Source organism: Neoarius graeffei, chromosome 13 (assembly GCF_027579695.1).
Source record: "Neoarius graeffei isolate fNeoGra1 chromosome 13, fNeoGra1.pri, whole genome shotgun sequence".
Classification (NCBI taxonomy): Eukaryota; Metazoa; Chordata; class Actinopteri; order Siluriformes; family Ariidae; genus Neoarius; species Neoarius graeffei.
Window position 1 is genome coordinate 75,628,315 of NC_083581.1, and position 26,573 is coordinate 75,654,887.

General features: G+C 42.9%; 1 long non-coding RNA gene across 1 annotated transcript; it reads left to right on the plus strand.

Moving 5' to 3' along the window:
* Positions 1 to 643: 643 nt before the first annotated feature.
* On the plus strand, positions 644 to 26,573 carry LOC132896314 (uncharacterized). The gene is made up of 3 exons (XR_009655996.1): positions 644 to 672; positions 22,367 to 22,417; positions 26,549 to 26,573. It is a non-coding gene; the product is annotated as an uncharacterized LOC132896314 (long non-coding RNA).

A 26,573-nucleotide genomic window follows, 5' to 3' on the forward strand; every position in this document is an offset into this window, starting at 1 on the left:
CCACAGTCCAAAGACATGCAGGTTAGGTTAACTGGTGACTCTAAATTGAGCGTAGGTGTGAATGTGAGTGTGAATGGTTGTCTGTGTCTATGTGTCAGCCCTGTGATGACCTGGCGACTTGTCCAGGGTGTACCCCGCCTTTCGCCCGTAGTCAGCTGGGATAGGCTCCAGCTCGCCTGCGACCCTGTAGAAGGATAAAGCGGCTGGAGATAATGAGATGAGATGAATGAGTTTCAACAATTAATATGTTGTCTTTGTACTATTTTCAGTGAAATATTGGGTTTCCATGATTTGCAAACCTTCATATTCTGTTTTTATTTATGTTTTACACAGCATCCCAACTTTTTTGGAATTGGGCTTGTTGAAGGATCCTCCAGTGTCAGAACTTCGCAACCATTTTCTGACACAGGACAGACAAATCTTCAGGACAGCAGACTCTGCTTTTTGTAGAGAATAATAAAGCATGACAAGCTGCATTCTTTTGGTCTTATTAATTCCAAGACAGAGGAAAAAAACCCATGACAGGAACAGCGGGGCAGTGGAGCTCAGTGTTGAAGGCATTGGGATACTGATCGGAAGATTGAGAGCTGCAATCCCAGCACCACGAAACTGCCACTGTTGTGTCCTTGAGCAAGACCCTTAACCCTCAACTGCTCAGCTGGATAAAAGCATGTAAGTGATAAAAGGATTGTTAACAGCTGGATAGTTAACAGCTTTTATTAATGTTGAATCTTTTCTGAAAGGAAATATTGTGTTGTCGGTCTCTACACAAACCAAAGGTTTCCCCAGAGGCACCAAGCCTCTGGTGTTTATTCTGTAGTTTGTGTGTCTGCTTTACAAAGTTGCACCTAAGTTTTGTTTCCCAGGTTTTCTCTGTTCTTTATTAACTTTAAAGTGTTTAGTCGATTCTGTTATCCAGAGTGACTTTCTTTCCATCAAAAACATCTGCGTGCTAGTTCAATAAGTCATGGTCTAAGAATACCATTGAGCTCAGCTCTGTTGGAAGGAAGTTCATACAGCAAGAAAACACAAGTCAGTGATTAAAAAACAAACAAACAAACAAACAAACAAACAAACAAACAAACAAACAAACAAACAAAAGCACTACCTTTTTCTGTTGTTAATCAAATTTCTTATAATTTCCTAGTTCGTGGTTACTCGTCTTTGTCTCCAAGTTGTTTTGGTGTTTTTCTGGTTTTGGTCTTCGGATGCCTGAAAAATTGAAAAGAAATAAAAGATGAGGGCCCCTGTTCCTCAACACCACAAAATACTCAATTCCTTACCTTTCAAAAATGAATCTAACAGACTGTAAGTTGCACAAAAGTTGTAATGCACTGTAGCATCTAGAAACTATAAAGAAAAGTAGTGGAATGTTTGAAAGTTTTTTCACAACTCTGTATCTAAAAGGCTACTGTACTCCTGCACTGGATATATAATAAGGGTAGATTCCCCTGCAATGTGAAGTCGAGCTGAATAAGAGAGTGGTTTGTTTAAGTGATTCTGTTTTAGTGATATATCAATTAGAACGAAACTGCTCCGTAATCCCAAATTAATGAAAGTGGCCCAGTCACCCCCGCCCTCCCTCTCCCCCTGAAGCATACCACTTTATGGGTTTAAGTGATAAGCAGTGTAAAGCAGAGGATTAAATCAAGCTATAGGATGCCTGTGGATTTGAGGAGGTCTCGGTCCAACACACCTGAGGACATCCACAAGGACGTCTGGGTTCTGGAAAATGTTACTTTGAACTCAAGTATAATAGCTCCTGGTCGGTTGTGACGTTGATGGACAGAAAATCATGCAGATCCTTTATATCACATGGCTTCCATGTTACTTCCTGATTTTCTACAGTTCCTGCTTCCTCCTGATAGAGTTGCACCCTGAACATTCACCTTATCATTTTTTTCTGTGTAGTAGTTTCTGTCTTGTTACCCTGTGTGCATGCGTGCATATATATATATATATATATATATATATATATATATATATATATATAAAACAGTTATTCCACAAAATTGAGCTGTACATGAACTGATAGCTGACGAGTCGTGTAGCACTGAGTTGTCTACTGTATAAGCCATGTACAACGAGATTGAGTGGAATAACTGTTTTATTCTATCCACATTCACTGGATTTTGAGAAACAGCACTTTTATTTTTATTTTTTTGCAAACTGAATAAATAAAAACTTTATACAAAACATCTGACAAAATAATTTCCGCTTAGAATGTAAACAAACCGGCGAAATGACAGGAGCAATTTGTGAAAAATGCAATAATAATAATAATAATAATAATAATAATAATAATTCTTGAAAAATAAAACAAGATACAGTATGTTCTTACCATCAAATACTTTCATTCCATATTTTGTTGCTTTTTTGTATTTTTGGGGTTTTTGTTTTCGAGTAGAGTTTTTATTTCGTCCTCGGTTGGTTCAGCGACATGCACCACCATTTTGTTTTTCTCTACTCACAGTATATGAGCTGATATCCTAGTAGTAGAGTAGTCAATCAGAGTGTGCGATTGATCATATCCACTGAATGTGGATAGAGTATCTGTATATGTATATATCAGCTGTCTGTCAGTTGAACTGTCAGTGTAAACATTTCTGGATTAAAAAAATATTTTAAAAAATTCCATTCTTTTCCTTTTTATAACAGGATCAGATTCAGTACTTTTTATACTGATCCTGGGTATTAGATCTGTGACATCTCTAGTAAATACACTGCTATGAAGCTAACATTAACATCTGTAATGCTGGTTATTGTTACAAAATATAAGTGACAGCTGTGCAATTCTCTGAATTAACTTGACACATGCTGTATGTTTTGAGCAAAATGTAGAAAATTTTGGACCAATATTTTTGACACTATTTCAGACACACTAGATGTTTATAGCCATGTCCCCATCTCACTGTCTTCAGTGTCCCAACAGACTATTACTAGCTGTAGAATAAAATATAATTTAGCCCCGTCCCAGCCGTCATACGCTCATCTCATCTCATTATCTCTAGCCGCTTTATCCTTCTACAGGGTCGCAGGCAAGCTAGAGCCTATCCCAGCTGACTATGGGCGAAAGGCGGGGTACACCCTGGACAAGTCGCCAGGTCATCACAGGGCTGACACATAGACACAGACAACCATTCACACTCACATTCACACCTACGGTCAATTTAGAGTCACCGGTTAACCTAACCTGCATGTCTTTGGACTGTGGGGGAAACCGGAGCACCCGGAGGAAACCCACGCGGACACGGGGAGAACATGCAAACTCCACACAGAAAGGCCCTCGCCGGCCCCGGGGCTCGAACCCAGGACCTTCTTGCTGTGAGGCGACAGCGCTAACCACTACACCACCGTGCCGCCCCTGTCATACGCTATTTTACCAAAAAGGAAAGAAACATCATATAACCTCAGGAAGTGCAGTAGCCACCACCCTCAAATACATTCCAACAGATTTAAGAATTCTTATGTAAATAGATGCATTTTTAAGTATAAATTGTAAACAGGATATTTGTTGCATTTTTATATTTTTTTACACACGTGTTTTGTATATATTTTAATATTTTTAGCTGTTTAATGTTTGTAACTTATGTGTCTTTATCTTAAGAAATAATAATAATAATAATAATAATAATAATAATAATAAATAGTTCCTCCTAGAACTGCCACCTTATTGTGGTGGAGGGGTTTGTGTGCTTGAATGATCCTAGGAGCTATGTTGTCGGGGGCATTATGCCCCTGTCAGGGTTTCCCAAGGCAGACAGGTCCTAGGTGACAGGCCAGACCAAGAGCAGTTCACCAAAACCCTTATGGAGAAACAATTGAGGACCGTGATGTCACCCGGTATGGCGCAGCCGGGGCCCCACCCTGGAGCCAGGCCCGGGGTTGGGACTTGTATGTGAGCGCTTGGTGGCCGGGCCTTTGGCCATGGGGCCCGGCCGGGCTCAGCCCGAAGAGGTGACATGGGCCCGACCTCCTGTGGGTTCACCACCCACAGAGGTAGCAGTAGGGGACTGGTGCAGTGTGGATTGGGTGGCAGTCGAAGGCAGGGGCCTCGACGACCTGATCCCTGGACACAGCGCCTAGCTGTTGGGACATGGAATGTCACTTCGCTGGGGGGGGGGGGGAAAGAGCCTGAGCTTGTGCGGGAGGTTGAGCGGTACCGGCTAGATTTATTCGGGCTCACCTCCACGCACAGCTTGGGCTCTGGAACCCAGCTCCTCGAGAGGGGCTGGACTCCCCACTTCTCTGGAGTCGCCCATGGTGAGCGGCGGCGGGCTGGTGTGGGCTTGCTTATAGCGCCCCAGCTCAGCCGCCATGTGTTGGAGTTTACCCCAGTGAACGAGAGGGTCACCTCTCTGCGCCTTCGGATTGGGGAGAGGGCTCTTGCTGTTGTTTGTGCCTATGGGCCGAATAGCAGTATAGAGTATCCGGCCTTCTTGGAGTCCCTGGGAGAGGTACTGAGGGGTGCTCAGACTGGGGACTCCATTGTGCTACTGGGGGACTTCAATGCTCACGTGGGCGACGACAGTGACACATGAAGGGGTGTGGTTGGGAGGAATGGCCTCCCTGATCTGAACCTGAGTGGTGTTTTGTTATTGGACTTCTGTGCTAGTCACGGTTTGTCCATAACAAACACCATGTTCGAACATAGGGGTGTCCATAAGTGCACGTGGAACCAGGACACCTTAAGTCAGAGGTCGATGATAGACTTTGTTGTCATTTCATCTGATCTCCGGCCCTATGTCTTGGACACTCGGGTGAAGAGAGGGGCTGAGCTGTCAACTGATCACCACCTGGTGGTGAGTTGGATCCGCTGCCGGAGGAGGAAGCTGGACAGACCTGGCAGGCCCAAACGTATGGTGAGGGTCTGCTGGGAAAGTCTGGCCGAGCACTCTGTCAGGGGGGTCTTTAACTCCCACCTCCGGGAGAGCTTTTCCCAGCTTCCGAGGGAGGTGGGGGACATTGAGTCTGAATGGACCATGTTCTCTACCTCCATTGTGGATGCAGCTGTTCGGAGCTGTGGCCGCAAGGTCTCCGGTGCCTGTCGTGGCGGCAATCCCCGAACCCGGTGGTGGACACCAGAAGTAAGGGATGTCGTCAAGCTGAAGAAGGAGTCCTATCAGGCCATGTTGACCTCCGGGACTCCTGAGGTCCTGCAGCTGACAGGTATCGGCAGGCCAGGCGTGCCACAGCTCGGGCAGTTGCGGAGGCAAAAACTCGGAACTGGGAGGAGTTCGGGGAGACCATGGAGAAGGACTATCGGTTGGCCTCGAAGAAATTCTGGCAAACTGTCCGGCGCCTCAGGAGGGGGAAGCAGTACTCTGCCAACACTGTTTACAGTGCGGGTGGGGAGCTGTTGACCTCGACTGGGGACATTGTCGGGCGGTGGAAGGAATACTTTGAGGATCTCCTCAATCCCACCGTCATGTCTTCCATTGAGGAGACTGAGGCTGATGACTCAGAGGTGGACTTGTCCATTACCCAAGCCGAAGTCACTGAGGTGGTTTGCAAGCTCCTCGGTGGCAAGGCACCAGGGGTGGATGAGATCCGCCCTGAGTATCTCAAGTCTCTGGATGTTGTGGGGCTGTCTTGGTTGACATGCCTCTGCAACATCGCGTGGCAGTTGGGGACAATGCCTCTGGTGTGGCAGACTGGGGTGGTGGTCCCTCTTTTTAAGAAGGGGGACCGGAGAGTGTGCCCCAATTATAGGGGAATCACACTTCTCAGCCTCCCAGGGAAGGTTTACTCCAGGGTACCAGAGAGGAGAATTCGACCAATAGTCGAACCTCGGATCCAGGAGGAACAATGCGGTTTTTGTCCTGGTCACGGAACACTGGACCAGCTCTATACCCTTCATAAGGTGCTCGAGGGTTCATGGGAGTTTGCCCAACCAGTCCACATGTGCTTTATGGATCTGGAGAAGGCATTAGACCATGTCCCTCATGATATTCTGTGGGGGGTGCTTTGGGAGTATGGGATTCGGGGCTCTTTGCTAAGGGCTGTCCGGTCCCTGTACGAACGGAGCAGGAGTCTGGTTCGCATTGCTGGCAGTAAGTCAGACCTGTTCCCAGTGCATGTTGGACTCCGGCAGGGCTGCCCTTTGTCACCGGTTCTGTTCATAATTTTTATGGACAGAATTTCTAGGCGCAGCCAGGGGTCGGAAGGAATCCTGTTTGGGAACCACAGGATTTCATCTCTGCTTTTTGCGGATGATGTTGTCCTGTTGGCTTCTTCAAACCAGGACCTTCAGCATGCACTGGGGCGGTTTGCAGTCGAGTGTGAAGCGGCTGGGATGAGAATCAGCACCTCCAAGTCCGAGGCCATGGTTCTCGACCGGAAAAGGGTGGCTTGCTCTCTCCAGGTTGGTGGAGAAGTCCTGCCTCAAGTGGAGGAGTTTAAGTATCTCGGGATCTTGTTCACGAGTAAGGGAAAGATGGAGTGTGAGATCGACAGGCGGATCGGTGCAGCCTCCGCAGTGATGCGGTCGCTTTACCGGTCCATCGTGGTGAAGAAGGAGCTGAGCCAAAAGGCGAAGCTCTCAATTTACCGGTCGATCTATGTTCCGACTCTCACCTATGGTCATGAGCTTTGGGTAATGACCGAAAGAACAAGATCATGGATACGAGCAGCCGAAATTAGTTTCCTTCACAGGGTGGCTGGGCACTCCCTTAGAGATAGGGTGAGAAGCACAGTCACTCGGGAGGAGCTCGGAGTAGAGCCGCTGCTCCTCCACATCGAGAGGAATCAGCTGAGGTGGCTCAGGCATCTTTTTCAGATGCCTCCTGGATGCCTCCCTGAGGAGGTGTTCCAGGCATGTCCCCCCGGGAGGAGGCCCCGGGGAAGACCCAGGACACACTGGAGGGACTATGTCTCTCGGCTGGCCTGGGAACGCCTCGGTGTTCTTCTCGAGGAGCTGGCCGAGGTGTCTGGGGAAAGGGAAGTTTGGGCTTCCATGCTTAGACTGCTGCCTCCGCGACCCGGCCCCGGATAAAGCGGAAGAAGACAAGACGAGACGAGATAATCATAATCCCATTGGCTTTGTGTCTCGTAGGATAAATTCATTTACATTTGAAATCACCCATAACCTAAATACTGTAATCAAAACATCCCTGGCTTGTCATCTTAATGTCAGGGATACAATAGACCAATTGGCCCCACACACAAATTCTATAAATCATAATAAGCTTCTGGATATTTTTATAGCGTAACTTAAAGGTGGCATATTATACCCCTTTTCCACAAGTTGACACGGCTACCTGAGGTCTGAATGAAATGTCAATGACACACTTTGGTCAAAATACCACAAGGATAAAACACCACAGCTTCCTTCTCACCCAGTCTAAACAACCCTGTTCAAAACAGTCGATTTGAGGAGCGGCCTGTTCCTTTAAATGATAATGAGGCACTGCTCACCCTGCCCACCTCATCTGCCTGTCAATCAGATAACACTCTCCCTGTGTCCAAAATCACTCCCTACTCACTGTATAGTGGACTCTATAGTGAGGATGCCATTTTGTAGTGCTGTTCAAATGTATAGTGTTACAGCCTATATACAGTTAGGCCCATATATATTTGGACACTGACACAAATTTTGTTTTTTTACCTGTTTACTGAAACATATTCAAGTTATAGTTATATAATGGACATAGACATAAAGTCCAGACTTTCAGCTTTCATTTGAGGGTATCCACATTAAAATTGGATGAAGGGTTTAGGAGTTTCAGCTCCTTAACATGTGCCACCCTGTTTTTAAAGGGACCAAAAGTAATTGGACAATTGACTCAAAGGCTATTTCATGGGCAGGTGTGGGAAATTCCTTCGTTATGTCATTCTCAATTAAGCAGATAAAAGGCCTGGAGTTGATTTGAGGCGTGGTGCTTGCATTTGGAAGATTCTGCTGTGAAGAAAACATGCGGTCAAAGGAGCTCTCCATGCAGGTGAAACAAGCCATCCTTAAGCTGTGAAAACAGAAAAAAACCATCCGAGAAATTGCTACAATATTAGGAGTGGCAAAATCTACAGTTTGGTACATCCTGAGATAGAAAGAAAGCACTGGTGAACTCATCAATGCAAAAAGACCTGGACACTCACAGAAGACAACAGTGGTGGATGATCGCAGAATAATTTCCATGGTGAAGAGAAAACCCTTCACAACAGCCAACCAAGTGAACAACACTCTCCAGGAGGTAGGCGTATCAATATCCAAATCTACCATAAAGAGAAGACTGCATGAAAGTAAATACAGAGGGTTCACTGCACGGTGCAAGCCTCAAGAATAAAAAGGCTAGACTGGACTTTGCTAAAAAACATCTAAAAAAGCCAGCACAATTCTGGAAGAACATTCTTTGGACAGATGAAACCAAGATCAACCTCTACCAGAATGATGGAAAGAAAAAAGTATGGCGAAGGCATGGTACAGCTCATGATTCAAAGCATACCACATCATCTGTAAAACACGGCGGAGGCAGTGTGATGGCTTGGGCATGCATGGCTGCCAGTGGCACTGGGTCACTAGTGTTTATTGATGATGTGACACAGGACAGAAGCAGCCGGATGAATTCTGAGGTATTCAGAGACATACTGTGTGCTCGAATGCAGCCAAACTGATTGGTCGGCGTTTCATAATACAGATGGACAATGACCCAGAACATAAAGCCAAAGCAACCCAGGAGTTTATTAAAGCAAATAAGTGGAATATTCTTGAATGGCCAAGTCAGTCACCTGATCTCAACCCAATTGAGCATGCATTTCACTTGTTAAAGACTAAACTTCAGACAGAAAGGCCCATAAACAAACAGCAACTGAAAACCGCTGCAGTAAAGGCCTGGCAGAGCATTAAAAAGGAGGAAACACAGCGTCTGGTGATGTCCATGAGTTCAAGACTTCAGGCAGTCATTGCCAACAAAGGGTTTTCAACCAAGTATTAGAAATGAACATTTCATTTACAATTATTTAATTTGTCCAATTACTTTTGAGCCCCTGAAATGAAGGGATTGTGTTTAAAAAATGCTTTAGTTCCTCACATTTTTATGCAATCATTTTGTTCAACCCACTGAATTAAAGCTGAAAGTCTGAACTTCAACTGCATCTGAATTGTTTTGTTCACAATTCATTGTGGTAATGTACAGAAACAAAATTAGAAAAATGTTGCCTCTGTCCAAATATTTATGGACCTAACTGTAGATGGTGGACTCAAAGTATCCCACAATGCATCACAGAAAGTAGTGTACAACCGATGGTCACTCACCAAGCAATATATCCCATCATGCATTTCGGTCGCACTGAAATAAATCAAATCAAAAGCCTCAAATTTGATTGAATAAAAGGCAGCGGTGAAGAAGAAAGAAAGTATTCAGCCTTGATTTAAAAGAACTGAAAGACGCAGCAGACACAAAGTACTTTGTATTTATTAATGTGGGAAATACGCTCAGTATAATATGGATTTATCACAAAAGTACTTTACATGCGTGTATTTATTATTTTGAAAACCCACCAGCTAGCTGATGTGGCACGTTTTAATTGTGCGACAGTAATGATGTAAATAACGGTGTGACGGAATAGTGTCCGAAAGTGTTTTTTCATTTTACCAATGAGCTCACTGTATAGTCCTCTATATAGTAATTCCCTATATAGTGAGCAGGGAGTAGTGAACGAGTGAGTGATTTTGGACACAGGGTATCATAATGAATACTCATTCACAAAAGCAGTTCTCAAGCGATGGGTGGAGATACTCAGATGAGGGGGTGGGATCATTCTAATGAGCTCCACTTGTGACATAGAAAGAGGAGCTGAATGTGAATGGCTTGTTGAAGCTCGTGTTTTCTGAAATGGGTAATAAACAAACTGACTGGGTCATGTTATTCACTCCAGATACCCAAATGTATTTGCACAAGCACTAAAAAAGTGAGTTTTTCCATACTCCTTTGTCAGATACAGTGCCAGTCAAAAGTTTGTACACCCCTACTATACTCACTAACTCCTTTCAACAAACTTTCACCTCAATTATCTGTAACCCCGTTTGATTTCTGACTTGATTATTGTTTAAAGAGGGGGATATATGTATATACACTACCGTTCAAAAGTTTGGGGTCACTTTGAAATGTCCTTATTTTTGAAAGGAAAGCACTCTTCTTTTCAATGAAGATCACTTTAAACTAATCAGAAATCCACTCTATCCATTGCTAATGTGGTAAATGACTATTCTAGCTGCAAATGTGTGGTTTTTGGTGCAATATCTCCATAGGTGTATAGAGGCCCATTTCCAGCAACTATCACTCCAGTGTTCTAATGGTACAATGTGTTTGCTCATTGCCTCAGAAGGCTAATGGATGATTAGAAAACCCTTGTACAATCACGTTAGCACAGCTGAAAACAGTTTAGCTCTTTAGAGAAGCTATAAAACTGACCTTCCTTTGAGCAGATTGAGTTTCTGGAGCATCACATTTGTGGGGTCGATTAAATGCTCAAAATGGCCAGAAAAATGTCTTGACTATATTTTCTATTCATTTTACAACTTATGGTGGGAAATAAAAGTGTGACTTTTCATGGAAAACACAAAATTGTCTGGGTGACCCCAAACTTTTGAACAGTAGTGTACCTATCACTTGTGTATTTCTATAATGTCCAATAAAAATATAAATAAAAACGTGTTGGTTATTGTCGATTATGACAATGTGCAATAAATGCAGCTTCAACATAAGGAACATTGGCAAGATATTATATATTTTATAATACACATTAAAATACCCGGAAATGTGTTTGTTTGCATAACAAGCGTATTATATGTTTAGATACAGTGCCAGTCAAAAGTTTGTACACCCCTACTCTACTCACTCATAGGTTTTTCTGTATTTTCTAGAACAATATTGTAGAACAATACTGAAGACATCACAACTGTGAAATAGAATATGGAACATAACATAAAAAAGTGTTAAAAAGCAAAATTGGCTTCATATTTTAGATTCTTCAGCTTAACCAGTGTTTACCTTGATGACGCTTTGCACACTATTGGCATTATCTTAACTAGCTTCATGAGGTCGTTACTTGGAATGCTTTTCAGTTAACAGGTGTGTCTCGTCAAAAGTTAATTAGTGGACGAGTTTCTTACCTTCTTAAGAAGGCATTTGAGATCAAACAGTAAATAGTAAATAATAAAAAGACAATAAATAGTCCTATTCCACACCTATTATATCAAGAACTGCTCAACTAAGTAAAGAGAAACGACATCCATCATTAGTTTAAGCCATGAAGTTACTTTTAATTAATAAAAATAAAGAAAGGTGTGTCCAAACTTCTGTTACTGTGTATAATGATATGTTTGTTTTTATGTTTTTAGTACATGTACATGCAGTACATAAGGCCCAGTTTGTTACAAACAGTGTTCACAATATTTAGCTTCTGAAACTTTGAGAGAAGTAAGGCAGTACCCTGTACCTTTTAGTATGTTCCCTAGAAATATTTTTGCTTCCTATGAAACATGTTTGATGTGACTCAGGAAGTATGTTTCATTCCAAAGGGGGAAGCCTTTGGGACCAAAAGGTTGCTGGTGTGATTCCCTGGACCAGCAGGATTGGCTCAAGTGCCCTTGAGCAAGGCACCTAACCCCCAACTGCTCTGGCAAGAGTGGTGGTGTACCTTGTGTCTGATTAGCCAGAGAAAAACTGGTGATGTGATTATTTGGGTTCAGGGTTTTTTTTTTTTTTTAAATCCCAGCAGACTTACGTATATTAACGTGATAAATCTACTAGTTGCTATGACCACCCTAACACAGACACTTGCTATAAGTTGCATCAGAATGGGGGGGCATAATGAACCTGCCCTAATGGGAGTCAGGCCTTCAAAAATCCTGGAAAGGAATGTTTGTTTTGGTCTCCAGTTTTATTTTTTTTTAAACTAATTAGAGTCATAAATAAACTAGAATTGGCAGAATAAATACGTTGAATGACTGAACTTTCCATCCATAATAAATACTGAAGTCTCGAGGGATTTATCTCCCCTTATTCAAAGTCACAAATGGTTCAGTCTCAGTGGAAGTTATAGACAATTTTAAATTAGGGGGCCAGTGGTTCTCCTGAGTGCTTCGTGTAAACGGAAGACATAAATATTGCCATTTGAAGCCTTGTATGTTAGAGCGCCATATTCAGAGTCACATTATTATGTTTACATTAGTTTGAGCAACCAGGATGATTTTATAGACATTTTTGTACAAAGGATGGAGTATATGCGACATGAATCGACAAGGCCAAAGAGTTGAACGGATTCGTGGTATAGATCCAGGTGACAGTGTATCACCTGGGAGTCGAGGCTATGAGGAGGAGGAGGAGGAGGCCCTGTTCCTAGCTCACGGCAGCCGCCTGCTGCTGCTGCCGCGTGTAACTCGAGCTCTCAGCCGACTGTCAGAAATAAAAAATCATTTGTCCAGTGCGAGCGCGGGGTCTGATTAAATATTCATTGCAGGAGGGAGACTCTAGATCCGGTGTCGCGTGTAAAGTGATCCTGACCGCTCCCGGAAGGGCGTCGTGGCCTCACAGATGGACAAATGGAGAACAAAAGTTGGAAGATGGGTTGGAGGTCTTGTTGAAAGACTGCTGCAGGGTAATGAGTTCTTTTCTCCAAAATAGAATGAAATACATCATGGGTGTGTAGATGGAGCATTGCGTCTAGTTTATAGCCATGTTTCTGAATCCTAGTACCTGTTCACTGTGCACACACTGTTCATCAACATACCTAATTCATCTTGAACAACTTGTATAGTTGTATAAATCTATTTTGGTATGAATTCCTAAGTTGGTTTACTTTAGTTGAACCTTCTTTCATTGACACTCGGGATACCAGTCTTACATTACCCACAAGTCCATTCAGCTCTCTGCTGATAGTGGTGCAGTGGGATTTTACTCCTCTTGTTTCATCTCTACCTAAAGAGAACAATGCAGCAGCACTTTAGCCCTTTAGTCTGTTCAGGTCTCTCACCTCCTCATCTCAAAATTTATTTCCATTGTAACTGCACAAGACATTTCCTCCATGACATCAGGACAAAGAGAACGCAATCTTTAACCTCTGACAGCAATAATGAAAATACAGCAACAACCAGCAAAATCACACCAGAATGAACAATTTTAATGAACCCTTCCCTTTGTGAGCTATTTAGTGGAGAAATGGGATAACACTAAAATGTACTGTACAAGAACACAAGTCCAGGAACAAGACTAGATAAAGTTGAACTATGAAATCAGACACAGGTTAATGTTAACATTTAAAATTTATTTTAAGGAATCACGACCATTGGAAGTGTTATTTGGGGTGTGATTTGGTTGACTGCATCCAAATGTGTCAATGTTATCAAACGTCCCAATGTTTCAATATTTTCAACAAATAATCAAGTTTGTAATGTTGTAAACTGGAGTCTGGAGCTATCCACTAGCTGCCGTATCTAGAACCCAACCATGGCTCAGGTGTTGGAGGAGAAGAAGGTGCACAATATTAGGGTTGTAGTACTTCAGACCGGTCTCAAGACCACTTTTTGAAGGTCTCGGTCTCGTCTCAGAATCAACTGCACTTTTAGTTGGTCTTGTCTTGGTCTCAGGCATAGAGAATTCGGGATTTTATTTCAAGACCGGTCAAAACCACAACTGTAGGGATTTGACTAACTGTGCACTGAATTGTCTGATTTATTTGTTAACATTGTTACTGTGATTGGATGTAAAAGTTCCTGCTTCAAATGCGACCAATAACGTGACTCATTGCTAATTCTGCCCCCCATCACACACTGGTCTGGTTCTGGTTTCACTCCTCTTGCTTCATCTCTACCTAAAGAGAACGACGCAGCAGCACTTTAGCCCTTTAGTCTGTTCAGGTCTTTCACCTCCTCATCTCAAAATTTATTTCCATTGTAACTGCTCTCTCACCTCGGGTCAATCAGTCTCGCCCTACCTTGATCTTGGTCTTGACTTGATCTCAACTTCTCAAAATCTTGGTTTTGTCTTGGTCTTGATACACTTTGGTCTTAGTTATGACTTGGTCTCGGTTTAGGTGGTCTTGACTACAACATTACACACTATAACAACAAGTAACACCTTTGGTACCAGAAAAAAGGAAGTGTATTTTGCCATTGGATAGCAGTTTTTAGCATGTCTGCCTCTCGACTGGGAGATCATGAGTTCTACTCACGGTCGGGTTATACCAAAGACCATCATAAAAATGGGACCTACTGCCATCTGGCGAGGCACGCAGCAATGCAGATGTGAATAGAAAGTCAAACTATTGTGGTTACCAGAGGACCAGCCCCAACTGTAACCCTAGCTATGTAATAGGCGAGAGGCCGAGGGCTACAGAAACGGAGATTGGCACCACCCAATGTGCCTTGTGGCATGGGAAGGACTTGGATAGCAGTCTAGCTCCAGTGAATGGTTTAATGAGGATGAAAATGAATCATAAATCATATGCTATGGCCTTAACGGTCAACTGATCTCAACCCACGTAAACACTGATTGACATGTTAGACAGAGCTCTTCACCACTGTCATCATCAAAACGCCAACTTCAGGAGCTAACTTTTGGTGGAACTCCAGTACAGTTCACGAGTCTTGGAGAATTGATACCAATGTGATTTGAAGTTCTTCTAGTGGTTTGTGGTGGCCGAACAACTTTACAGCACAATAACACACTTCACGTTGGTTTTTAGCTAATCCGGCTGTAGGCCAGACTAGATGACCTATGTGATCACACATCATCCATCTGTCATCTGTCGTCGTTGTCCGTCCACAATTTACAAAAATCGCTACTCCTCCTACAGGATTGATCAGATTTCGATCAAACTCACATACAATGTTCCCAGGTGGGTGTGCATAAAATTTGTCAAGATGGTGGCGCTATCTGTCATATTTACTATTTTATGGGCATCTGAAATTTTGGGGTGACTCATCACATTAAAAGCTACTCTTTGTAAACTGCTGGGACATTTTCACTGAAACTCACCCAGAAGACTCTAAAGACATAAACCAACAAGAGTTGTTCTCCAGGTGGCGCCACCTACCATGAATGAGGCTACAGAGGGGTCACGTTCAACTTCATGAAAATCACTACTCATCCTACAGGAGTAATCAGATTTGGATCAAACTTGTATGGAATGTTCCCCAGGTTGGTATGAATAAAAGTTGTCAAGACAGTGGCACCACCTGCCATATTTAACATTTTATGGGCGTTTGAAAAGTTTAGGTGACTCGTCACACCAAACATGGCTGTTCATAAACTGCTAGGATGTTTTCACTGAAACTCACCCAATAGACTCTAAAGATATATTCCAACAAGAATTGTTCACCAGGTGGCACTAGCTGCCATGGATGCAGCTACACAGGGATCAAATGCAATTTCACAAAAATGACTACTCCTCCCACAGGATTGATCAGATTTCAAACTCACACACAACAACAGTGGCAGGTATGAGCTCCAGCCTCATTGAGGCTGTTTTTCCTTTAATTTGTCATGCAGCTGGTTTTGATACTACTGTACTGTAACATCAAAACCAGAATTTATTTCACAGCTTTGAGAAAATGTGCGAGCACAGTTTTATGTTCATTTCGTCAGATTTCCAACAATCATTTCATCACAGTACGCATTTTTTCTCTCGCCATTAAAGATTGATGGAATTTAAAAACCCGTCATCAATCAGGTGTTTTATCTGGAATTTTTGTTGATTACCCAAACGGCCAATCAGGCAAATATGCTATATAAATCCAAAAAAAAAAAAAAATTGAACTTCAGAATACCTGTGTTGAACATTACTCAATGCTAATGACATTTACTATCGTCATTATGTTCAGTCCAATTTCTCTTTTCGGGAAAATAAACTTACAACTCCAACCCCAAGTTGGTTTTGATTGGGTAGGTTTTTGAATCTGCTTTGGGAAAACAGCCCTGAAGGATATCTTGATCCATGTCTGTGTCTGACTTCAAGAAACCATGTTTATTTTGCAGAATCACAGAAAGACCACTAGCAGGTTGAAAAACCCAAAAGCTAGTTTACAGCTTAGAGTGTTTTTTTTTTCAGTTCAGTGAAATATAGAAGAAGAAAAAACTAAATTACAGAAGTTTATTTTTTTAAACACTGATTGCCCATCATTCAGGAGTCACTCCTTTTCCTTTTGTATCTCTTGCGCAATATGTCACATCTTTGTCTTCTTTCCCACCATCTCTCACTCTGTCTTTCCTCTCGCTCTCTCTGTTTGCTTAGTTTGACCTTCACCATCTGTTTTAAATAAGAGCAGTGCTCACTTTTGTTTAAAAAAAAAAACTCGACAAAAAATCAGACATTCTCTCTCCCTCGCTCAGCCCAAACAGTCCAATCTCAGAACTCCAAGCTGAAGATGGAAGCCTCAGCTGTTCCCAATTACCGCTGAAATCCCCCTCATACACATACACACACATTGCTGAGGCAAACGCACTGTATGCCCACACACATACTCACACATCCTAGTACACACACACTCCCACTGCCTTTGTGGAGGACCGGGTTGGGAACACCACGGAATATCAGAAAGCTGCAAAGAGGAATGACTTGCATCTTTGGGGAGGAAAAAAAAACAACTCAAGATCTGGTGATGTTGGAGGACAAAAAGAGACAGGTGTCCCGCATGGACCAGTTATAGCAAATCAAAGATCAAGTGTATGCAAAGGTCTATCTCTTTCTTCCTCACTCTCTCAATACCGATAGCAATATTGAGGCCGTCAGTGTTAGCATTAGCACTATTCTTAGTGGAGTGACCTGAACTTAATGTCTCAGTGAACAATCAATAAGCACATATATATTTACTCACATTTACAGTCATATAACATTCGACAAAATATTATAATTGTGTTCTACATCTGTTTATCCAATGATGTCTTGCACTAATGGTTATAATAATAAAATACACATAAATATGTGATAAAGATAAGAAAATGTTTTATTACAAAGACAGGAGTGTTTTGCTGGGAAATACGTCACTCTTATTTTTCATATGAACTACATCCGGGACATTGAGTAGCATATTTTCCAATATCTTCATTCATGAGGAAATCGATGAATTGTTTTGATACATTTGGGTACTTTTTGTTTGTGAATGTGTCGATATAATAAAAAGAAAATCACGCACTGGCCTGAAGATGTGAAGTTTAACTTCTCGTGTTGAAACACTTGTATTTTTCATATGAAATACTTTGAGGACCTGAGTGACATATTTAACAGTTACTCCAAGAAATCGAGTTGTACATGAGCTGATAGTTGTCTATAATCCATGTATGACGAAATTGAGTGGAATAACTATTTTATTCTATCCACATTCACTGGATTTTGAGAACTGGAGCATTTTTATTTTTATTTTTCACAAATTTGATAAATAAAGACTTTATACAAAACGTCCGACAAAAGAATTTCCGTTTAGAATGTAAACAAACTGGCGAAATGACAGGAGCAATTTGTGAAAAATGCAATAAAAATAATAATTCTTGAAAAATAAAAAAGATATGTTCTTCCCATCAAATACTTTCATTCCATACTTTGTTGCTTTTTTTTGTATTTTTTGTGGTTTTGTTTTCGAGTGGAGTTTTTATTTCGTCCTCGGTTGGTTCAGCTACACGTACCGCCATTTTGTTTTTCTATACTCACAGTACAGTATATGAGCTGATGTCCTAGTAGTAGAGTAGCCAATCAGAGCGCGCGATTGCTTGTATCCAGTGAATGTGGATAGAATAATTCATGATATTTGACTCTGATGACGTCACTACCAGTGTTTTCCCACTGACTCGTCAAAATGGAGAACCGGTTCATAATTTAAATTCTTTTGATTAACTTGTGGTTTTTTTTTCTGTGTGTGTATGTGTCCATGTAATATAAAGAACATTACATGGTGGTGTGAAGATATGAAGTTTATCTTGTCATGTTGAAAAATATTTTGCTCATTCGCTTTGCTCACGCATGAAATATACATTCACCACTCAATGATAAACTTCATATGTTTGCACCACCATGTAATATCCTCTATATATTGAATAAATAAATATAACTACCCACACACACACACACACACACACACACACACACACATATATATATAAACCCACAATCTATGAATATGCATCAACATTATCACACAATAAATTTATAAATCTAAAATTTATATCCAGATTTCTGTAAAACTGCTTTGTGATAATATCTATTGTTAAGAGCGCTTTCCAAATAAAATATAATATCCAGTTTGTTAAGTGAATGGAATATTTCTATAGAGAATATAAATACTACTACTACAAATAATAATAATAATAATAATAATAATTATTATTATTATTATTATTATTATTTTATGTAGTAAGTTTACTTTTTTATGTATTAGGTTTGGATCCAAAATTAAACTGCATTTAAATTATACCACAGCACCGCTGAATTCTCAAATCTGACTGGTCAGAAGGTGTTGATTAATTTTCTCTAACTGGAGCTCTGACTGTAGTTCCAACTACAAACTGCAGGTTTTTATTAAAGCCCTTATTCTTATAAAATTCAAGATTCACGATTCAAGATTGCTTTGTTGTCATTGTGTAAGAGCCACAAGAAAATTCAGTGCGCTGCTTTATGAAACGGTCCTCAATATATACTGTACATAAAAGAGATTTATGTACTGTAAAAGATACAAGCTTGACAAACATGAAGATGTACTGACGTAAGGGTTTACAAATTTACAAGATCGAGACAAAATGTACAAACACGAAAGATATACTAAGACATTCACATTATATACGCTGAGACCTTCTGAAGGATATTGCACTTGGTAATAGATGAATAGATAAATAACCATAAATATAAATATTGCACAAGATGTAGGTAGGTTGACATGTTATTGATTGTGGTCTGTGTGACTTCAGAGCAGATTTCAGTGTGATGATAGATTTTAATACAGCAATGATCTTATGAATTATGTTTTCCTTTTTAATCTGAAAAGTGCTCTCTGATAGAATATGCTGCTCAGATATAAACATTTTTTTTCCCTGTAACATTTAAATGAATGAACGTTTGGAACTCTAAAATGTTTTTGTGTTATTGACTCGATAATCCAGAAGTCATAAAATAGAAATCTATAACAAAGATTCAAATTCAGTGTTACCCAGAAGTGTAAATTAGGAGAATAAACAATGATGATGGAGGAAGACAGTGGAAGTGAAACATATAGGAGGGAGTATAACTGTATAATATAAAACACTACTTCTTCTCAAAGACTTCAGAGGGAGGTCCCCTTCCTACCCCACCCCACAATCAATAATTACCCCCACCTGGGCAAACATTTCACACCTCATAAACTCTCACTTTCCGTCACACACAAATGTATATATACACAGTCTGCTAATATTTGCCTTGTGTGATCCGCTAAAACATCTCAAGACCCTTCACATCTGACAAGGTTTATAAGAATTAGCTATAATCCAGCCATGCACACTTATTTAATTAGGGTGTGTGTGTGTGTGTGTGTGTGTGTGTGTGTGTGTGTGTGTGTGTGTGTGTGTGTTAGAAAAGCACTGATATAGTGTGTGATGGAGACACTGAGTGACTCTGTGTGTGTGTGTGTGTGTGTGTGTGTGTGTGTGTGTGTGTGTGTGTGTGTGTCTGAAGACCTGCTGGCCCCTGTTTGAAATTTACAGCTCGATGTTCAGGGTACAGATGGCGGCCAGAGAGAAGGCGAGAAGGCGGTGCTGCTCTCACGTTCACTCTTGTGGAAGCAATTAAATTCTCACTTCAGATGGTGCTACACACAGATACACACACATGCACACACAGTGTGTGTTTTTTCTTTACATGTTTCCACGTTTGTAAATTACATATTTTCAAATTGTGGTTTACATGGAAATGAATACACCATTTAAAAAGCAGCTAAACCTCAGCAAATTTGATTTGTATGTGTTGTGGTCAGGCACCAAAATTTATTTTTTGGCCATGCACAACATCAGGATTCATCAGGAGAAAAAAAAAAAAGATGGCTGCATCCAAGGAAAAAAAAGCCCCCAAACTCAATGTAAAATGTAGTGACATCATTTATTGAACACTTTCGAGCTGAGCATTGTGGATGATGGTTCATGGTGGTTTTTGTGAAGACTAGGATTAATTCAACTAGGAGTTTTCAAAACAAAACCATGTTGCCTCTTCCAAGAGGTTACAATCTGGTTGTAAACTGATCTGTCAAAAAGATATTCATGCATCTGGAAAAAAACGAAACAAAAAAAGTACATCCAAATGAACAAATGGCAGTGGGACACAAAAATCAAAGTTCTTTTACGTTCATCTCAATGTCTGGATTTGAACCCTCTGGACAAACCACATGCACATATCCAAGAATATATGGGAGCCGAACATGTGGATTTGAGTTTAGAACATTATGAAATTATCTAACTTTTTCAACATTACAAGAAAAAGCTCAGTGCGTTTATTTGCATATTATTAAATTTGTTTGGGGTGCCAATACTTCTGAAACCAGCTGAAAATGCACAGATTGACGCAGAAGCCTTAACTTTCTATCGATGATGATTTTAATATTAATATTTCTAAAGACTTTATATTAATAATAGTCTCAATATACTCAACAATATTATTTTTGGAATGAAGCGAAGAATCAGTAGAAGTGAATTGGAAAATATTTGTGACTGTATTTTAATGAACAAAAGAAAGAAAAAAACTAATTGAAATACTATAATTAATTAGGCATTTGTAGAAGACAACAGCTATTTGTTAATGTTAGTACTGACTAAAAGTCATTTATCTATGAGCTTAACTGCATCATCTGGCTTTAATAAAAATAATAATTGAATATTTTTTCATTATTTAATTGCTATCGGTTATGAGTATTTTTTTTTTGTAAAATGTCTATATACATATATGAAGCTGTGGAATTAGTAGTCAAATATGCAATTCCATGTTGTTCTCAGTCTTTTACAAAGATTTAATACACCGTAAATGCTCTTTATTTACTAGTTAATACTCAAGTAACACTATATAATAAAATTCAATACTCATTTCTAATTATATACAATATATATTATATAGCATTGCAATCATTTTGAAATATTCACCGATGTGTTTTGGATGTGTGCTCAAACCTTGGTGGCATGAATCTTGTTTTCTGAACATTTTAAAGCTAAAATGAAGACAGTGCTGAAGAGAAGAATCTCGACTGTGATCTCACTGCCTCATAGTGCTTATTGTGTGTATTACACAACCATGAATATAGTCGAAACAGTCAGGATAAGAGATCTGCTTCGGTCCTGTGATGCCCCCCTCTGGATCAGGCTGGACAGATCAGACACTTGGAAAAATCAGAAGTCGCACCGCTCTTAGTTTTCCAGGCCCAGTTAAAGCTATAGAACAAAGAAGGTATTTGCCTTAGTCAGGGCTTGGAATGTTTCCAAGGCTGGGGTTAAGATCCACTACTGGGAAATAAAATGAGATATTATTGTAAGTGAAGTATTTCCAGAAGTCACAGGTCATTTTCTTTTCCAGATTGACTGATTTGCATCTAGAGATTTAAATTTTATTCATTCAGTAGACACTTTTGTCTGAAACATATGGGCTGAAATCAAAATTTGTATGAATTTTGGGACAATTAGGACACAGGTGCAAACCTCATAAACCTCCAGGAAACCCCTCTCCAACCATCTACAAGGTGTCTGAGCCCAATCCGAAAGCATTCCACACTTTTCCAACACACAAAAATGTTTCTTTGGATGGCAAAATTGGATTTCTTCCAGAACCAGAGTTCTGATTGTCTGGAACCAGTTGTATCAGGCGACTGGCAATAAAAGATGTGAACAGTGCAGGGGATGCTGTTATGTGAAAATAATTAATGACAGGGTGGTGTGATGAGGCCCAATGCAAAGCAGAGTTACCTATATTTCACTCCGATGTTGTCACTCCCGGTCTTTTCCCACTGACTAGACGCGCGTTGTCAAAATGGCGAACTGGTTCAAAATTCTTTTGATGAACTTGCAGAGTTACTGTTACTATCCCAAAGTTTCCTATAATAACACATCTTGAAGAGTTTTATTCCTCTTATGACAACTTTTTTGGTATTTGCTAACAGTCATAAACCTAATAAATAAAGAACAACACATAATTTTTATAAGTTTAAATTTATAACTAGAAAAAGTTATTTATTTACCTCATTAGCTTGATGTCAGGGGGAAAACAAACAAACAAACAAACAAACAAACAAACAAACAAACAAACAAAGAAAAACAAACAAACAAACAAAACCCTTAGCTTGTCCAGTTAGTGAAACACAGCAAAGCCATACATCATGAAAACTTTCTCATGATGGAAAATTGAATGTTACAGCTTTACTTTTGTGTGGCAGCAGGGGCATGGTCAAGCGTCGGTTTGTGACCGGAGGGCGGAGTCAGGGAAGGTAAGTGGCAGAATCACTGCACCTGATGTCAGTTAACGTGTGTTTTGTGTGTCTTCCCCAGTGACCGCGCCCTATATAAGGAGAGAGAGGGCAGAGAAAGGGAGCTCTCTCCCCAACCAGACGCCTTGTGTGTGTGCGGCTGGGAGAGTGGAAAATAAGTACACTGAAAAGTGGAAAATAAAAGAGTTTTGTTGAACTCAGTTCTGGCCTGCCGTCCTTCTGTGCTCCACCCACCCGTCAGAATTGCTACAGTGGTGCTGAAACCTGGGATCAGAGAACAGAGAAGAACAGCCCCATGGAGTCCTCCCCTTTGCAGACCTAGTCCACGCCCTCGCCACGGCCCAGCAGAGCCAGCACCAGGTGCTAATCGCCCTCTGGAAGGAGCAGGAGCAAAGGTTTGAGGCCCTGATGCTGGCGCAGCAGGAAGATCATCAGGCGTTCCGGCACCTCCTCGCGTCAGCGGGGTCCACTACCTCCACCGCTGCGGGCCCTCCCCACCTTACCCTAACGAAGATGGGCCCGCACGATGACCCCGAGGCCTTCCTCACGCTCTTTGAGCAGGCAGCAGAGGCCTCGGGCTGGCCGGTGGAACAGCGTGCAGCACGCCTCCTCCCCCTGCTAACAGGCGAGGCGCAGCTGGCCGCGCTACAACTCCCCGCCGACAGCCGGCTGGTCTATGCGGACCTCCGCCGGGCCGTCCTCCAGCATGTGGGGCGCACCCCCGAACAACATCAACAGCACTTCCACGCTCTGCACCTGGAGGAAGTCGGCCGGCCATTTGCGTTTGGCCAGCAACTCCAGGACGCCTGCTGGTGGTGGCTGAGGGCTGACAACCACGACGCCGAGGGAATCATCGGTCTGGTGGTACTGGAACAGTTCATTGCCCAACTACCCAAAGGTACCGCGGAGTGGGTCCAGTGCCATCGCCCGGCGTCGCTGGATCAGGCCATCGAGCTGGCGGAGGACCATTTGGCGGCTGTTCCGACGGCAGGACAGCAGATCTCCTCTTCTCCCCTCTCCTCTCTCTCTCCCCCTCCCCTTCTGTATCTCATCCTTGCTCCGTTCCCTCACCGCGGAGGCAGGGGCCGGCTCCACCCCAGCTGGCCCGCCGCACCCGTGGTGCCCTCCCGTTTCCCGCTTCCGTGTCTGTCTCTTCCCCCCCTCAGGTGAGTGAGCCCCAGAGTACCGGTGCAGAGAGAAAGCCTGGGCCGGTTTGCTGGCACTGTGGGGAGCCGGGGCACCTCCAGCAGCAGTGCTCGGCAATGGAGGTGGGCGCAGTGGTCCGGATCCCCGACACGTCAGGAGCCGCCCTTGATCGGGCCGGAGCGTATCGCATACCAGTGAGTGTCCAAGGGGATACATATCAGGTGTTGGTGGACTCTGGCTGTAATCAGACCTCAATCCACCAAAACCTGGTGCAAGACGAGGCATTGGGGGGAGCACAATTGGTGAAGGTGTTGTGTGTGCATGGGGATGTTCACAACTACCCTTTAGTGTCAGTCCACATTCTTTTTCGAGGGGAGAAATTTAGTGTAAAGGCGGCGGTTAATCCTCGCCTTACCCACTCGATAATTTTGGGGACTGATTGGTCGGGATTTCGGAAGTCAATGAGGCATTTAGTGAAGAGTGGGTTCTGCCGTAGTTCAGCAGGGGGAGGTCCCGGTGTGGCATTGGCAGGAGCAGCTGTCACAGAGCCGTCTATGTCATCTCCGCGTCAGAGCGAGGAGCCGCAGGGTCCTCCTCCCTCTCTCGGGGAATCCCTTGTGGATTTCCCATTAGAGCAGTCATGAGACAAAACTCTGCGGCATGCGTTTGACCAAGTGAGTAATCGATGGTCAAACGCTCCAGCCAAATGCCACCCCGTCCTTCCCCTATTTCTCCATTATAAGAGATTATACCGAGTGACGCAGGACACTCAGACTAAGGAGCCGATTACACAGCTTTTGATTCCAAAGAGCCGCTGGGAATTGGTATTCCAGGTGGCTCACTTTAATCCCATGGCTGGACACTTGGGACAGGATAAGACACTAGCCCGAATAATGGCCCAGTTCTATTGGCCAGGGATTTGCGGCGATGTCCGTAGGTGGTGTACGGCATGCCGTGAATGCCAGTTAGTAAATCCAGCGGCCATTCCAAAAGCGCCTTTGCACCCTCTACCATTAATCGAGACCCCATTCAAAAGAATTGGGATGGATCTCATTGGGCCATTAGATCGGTCAACACGAGGATATCGCTTTATTTTAGTTCTGGTGGACTATGCAAGGCGATACCCGGAAGCAGTGCCTCTTCGCAATATCTCAGCATGCAGTATTGCAGAGGCGCTCTTCCGCATCATCTCCTGAGTCGGAATCCCCAAAGAGATTCTGACTGATCAAGGCACCTTGTTTATGTCACGCACACTGAGAGAACTGTATGGGTTATTGGGAATTAAACCAATCCGCACCAGCGTTTATCACCCACAAACAGATGGTTTAGTCGAATGGTTCAATCGCACACTCAAGAATATAATTTAAAAAATTTGTTCATGAGGATGCACGCAATTGGGATAAATGACTCGAACCCCTGTTATTTGCAGTGCGAGAGGTCCCACAAGCCTCCACAGGGTTCTCCCTGTTCGAATTATTATATGGGCGTAAGCCGCACGGCATCCTAGATGTACTGTGAGAAAATTGGGAGGAGGGACCTTCCCCCAGCAAAAATGAAATTCAATATGTTATTGACCTGCGTGCAAAACTCCACACACTCACACACTTAACCCAGGAGAATTTGCGGCAGGACCAAGAATGGCAAACCCACCTGTACGACAGGGGTACGCGCCTTAGGGAGTTCGCACCGGGAGATAAAGTACTCATACTGTTGCCCACATCGAGCTCCAAATTGATCGCCAAGTGGCAAGGACCCTTTGAGGTCACACGGCGAGTCGGGGACGTTGACTATGAGGTGAGGCGAACGGACAGGGGTGGGGTGCTACAGATTTACCACCTCAATCTGCTCAAACTCTGGAATGAGGAGGTCCCCGTGGCGTTGGTGTCAGTGGTTCTGGAGAAGGCGGAGCTGGGGCCAGAGGTTCAAAAGGGAACATTGACATCGCATACCTCTCCGGTCCCCTGTGGAGACCACCTCTCCCCGACCCAACTCACGGAGGTTGCCCAGTTGCAGACCGAATTTTTGGACGTGTTCTTGCCCCTGCCCGGCTGCACCAACTTCATAGAACACCACATCAAGATGCCCCCTGGGGGTGGTAGTCCGCAGCCACCCGAACACAAGAAAAAAGTGGTTCGGGAAGAACTTAAGGCCATGCTCGAAATGGGCATCATTGAGGAGTCCCACAGTGACTGGAGCAGCCCAGTGGTCTTGGTTCCCAAGGCCGACAGGTCGGTCCGGTTCTGTGTGGACTATAGAAAAGTCAATGCGGTGTCTAAATTCGATGCATACCCAATGCCTCGTATTGACGAGTTGCTGGATCGACTAGGCACAGCTCGCTTTTACTCGACACTGGATTTAACAAAGGGTTATTGGCAGATCCCCTTGATTCCACTATCCTGAGAAAAAATGCCCTTTTCCACACCGTTTGGTTTACACCAATTTGTTACATTTCCTTTTGGGCTGTTTGGGGCGCCTGCTACGTTCCAGCGGCTTATGGACAGGGTCCTCTGCCCCCAAGTCACCTATGCGGCCGCGTACTTAGATGATATCATAATCTATAGTAATGACTGGCTGCGGCATTTAGAACACCTAAGGGCCGTCCTTAGGTCGCTGAGGTGAGCGGGTCTCACGGCCGACCCAAAGAAGTGTGCGATTGGGCGGGTGGAAGTACGGTATCTGGGCTTCCACTTGGGCAATGGGCAGGTGCATCCCCAAATTAACAAGACAGCAGCGATTGCGGCCTGCCCGAGGCCCAAGACCAAAAAGGGGGTGAGACAGTTTCTGGGGCTGGCTGGCTACTATCGGAGGTTTATACCTAATTATTTGGATGTCACCAGCCCGTTGACTGATCTCACTAAAAAGGGGGCACCAGATCCGGTCCAGTGGACGGAGCAATGCCAGCGGGCTTTTTCTGAGGTGAAGGCTGCACTGTGCGGGGGGCCACTGTTACACTCCCCTGACTTTTCTCTCCCCTTTATGTTGCAGATAGACATGTCGGACAGAGGGCTGG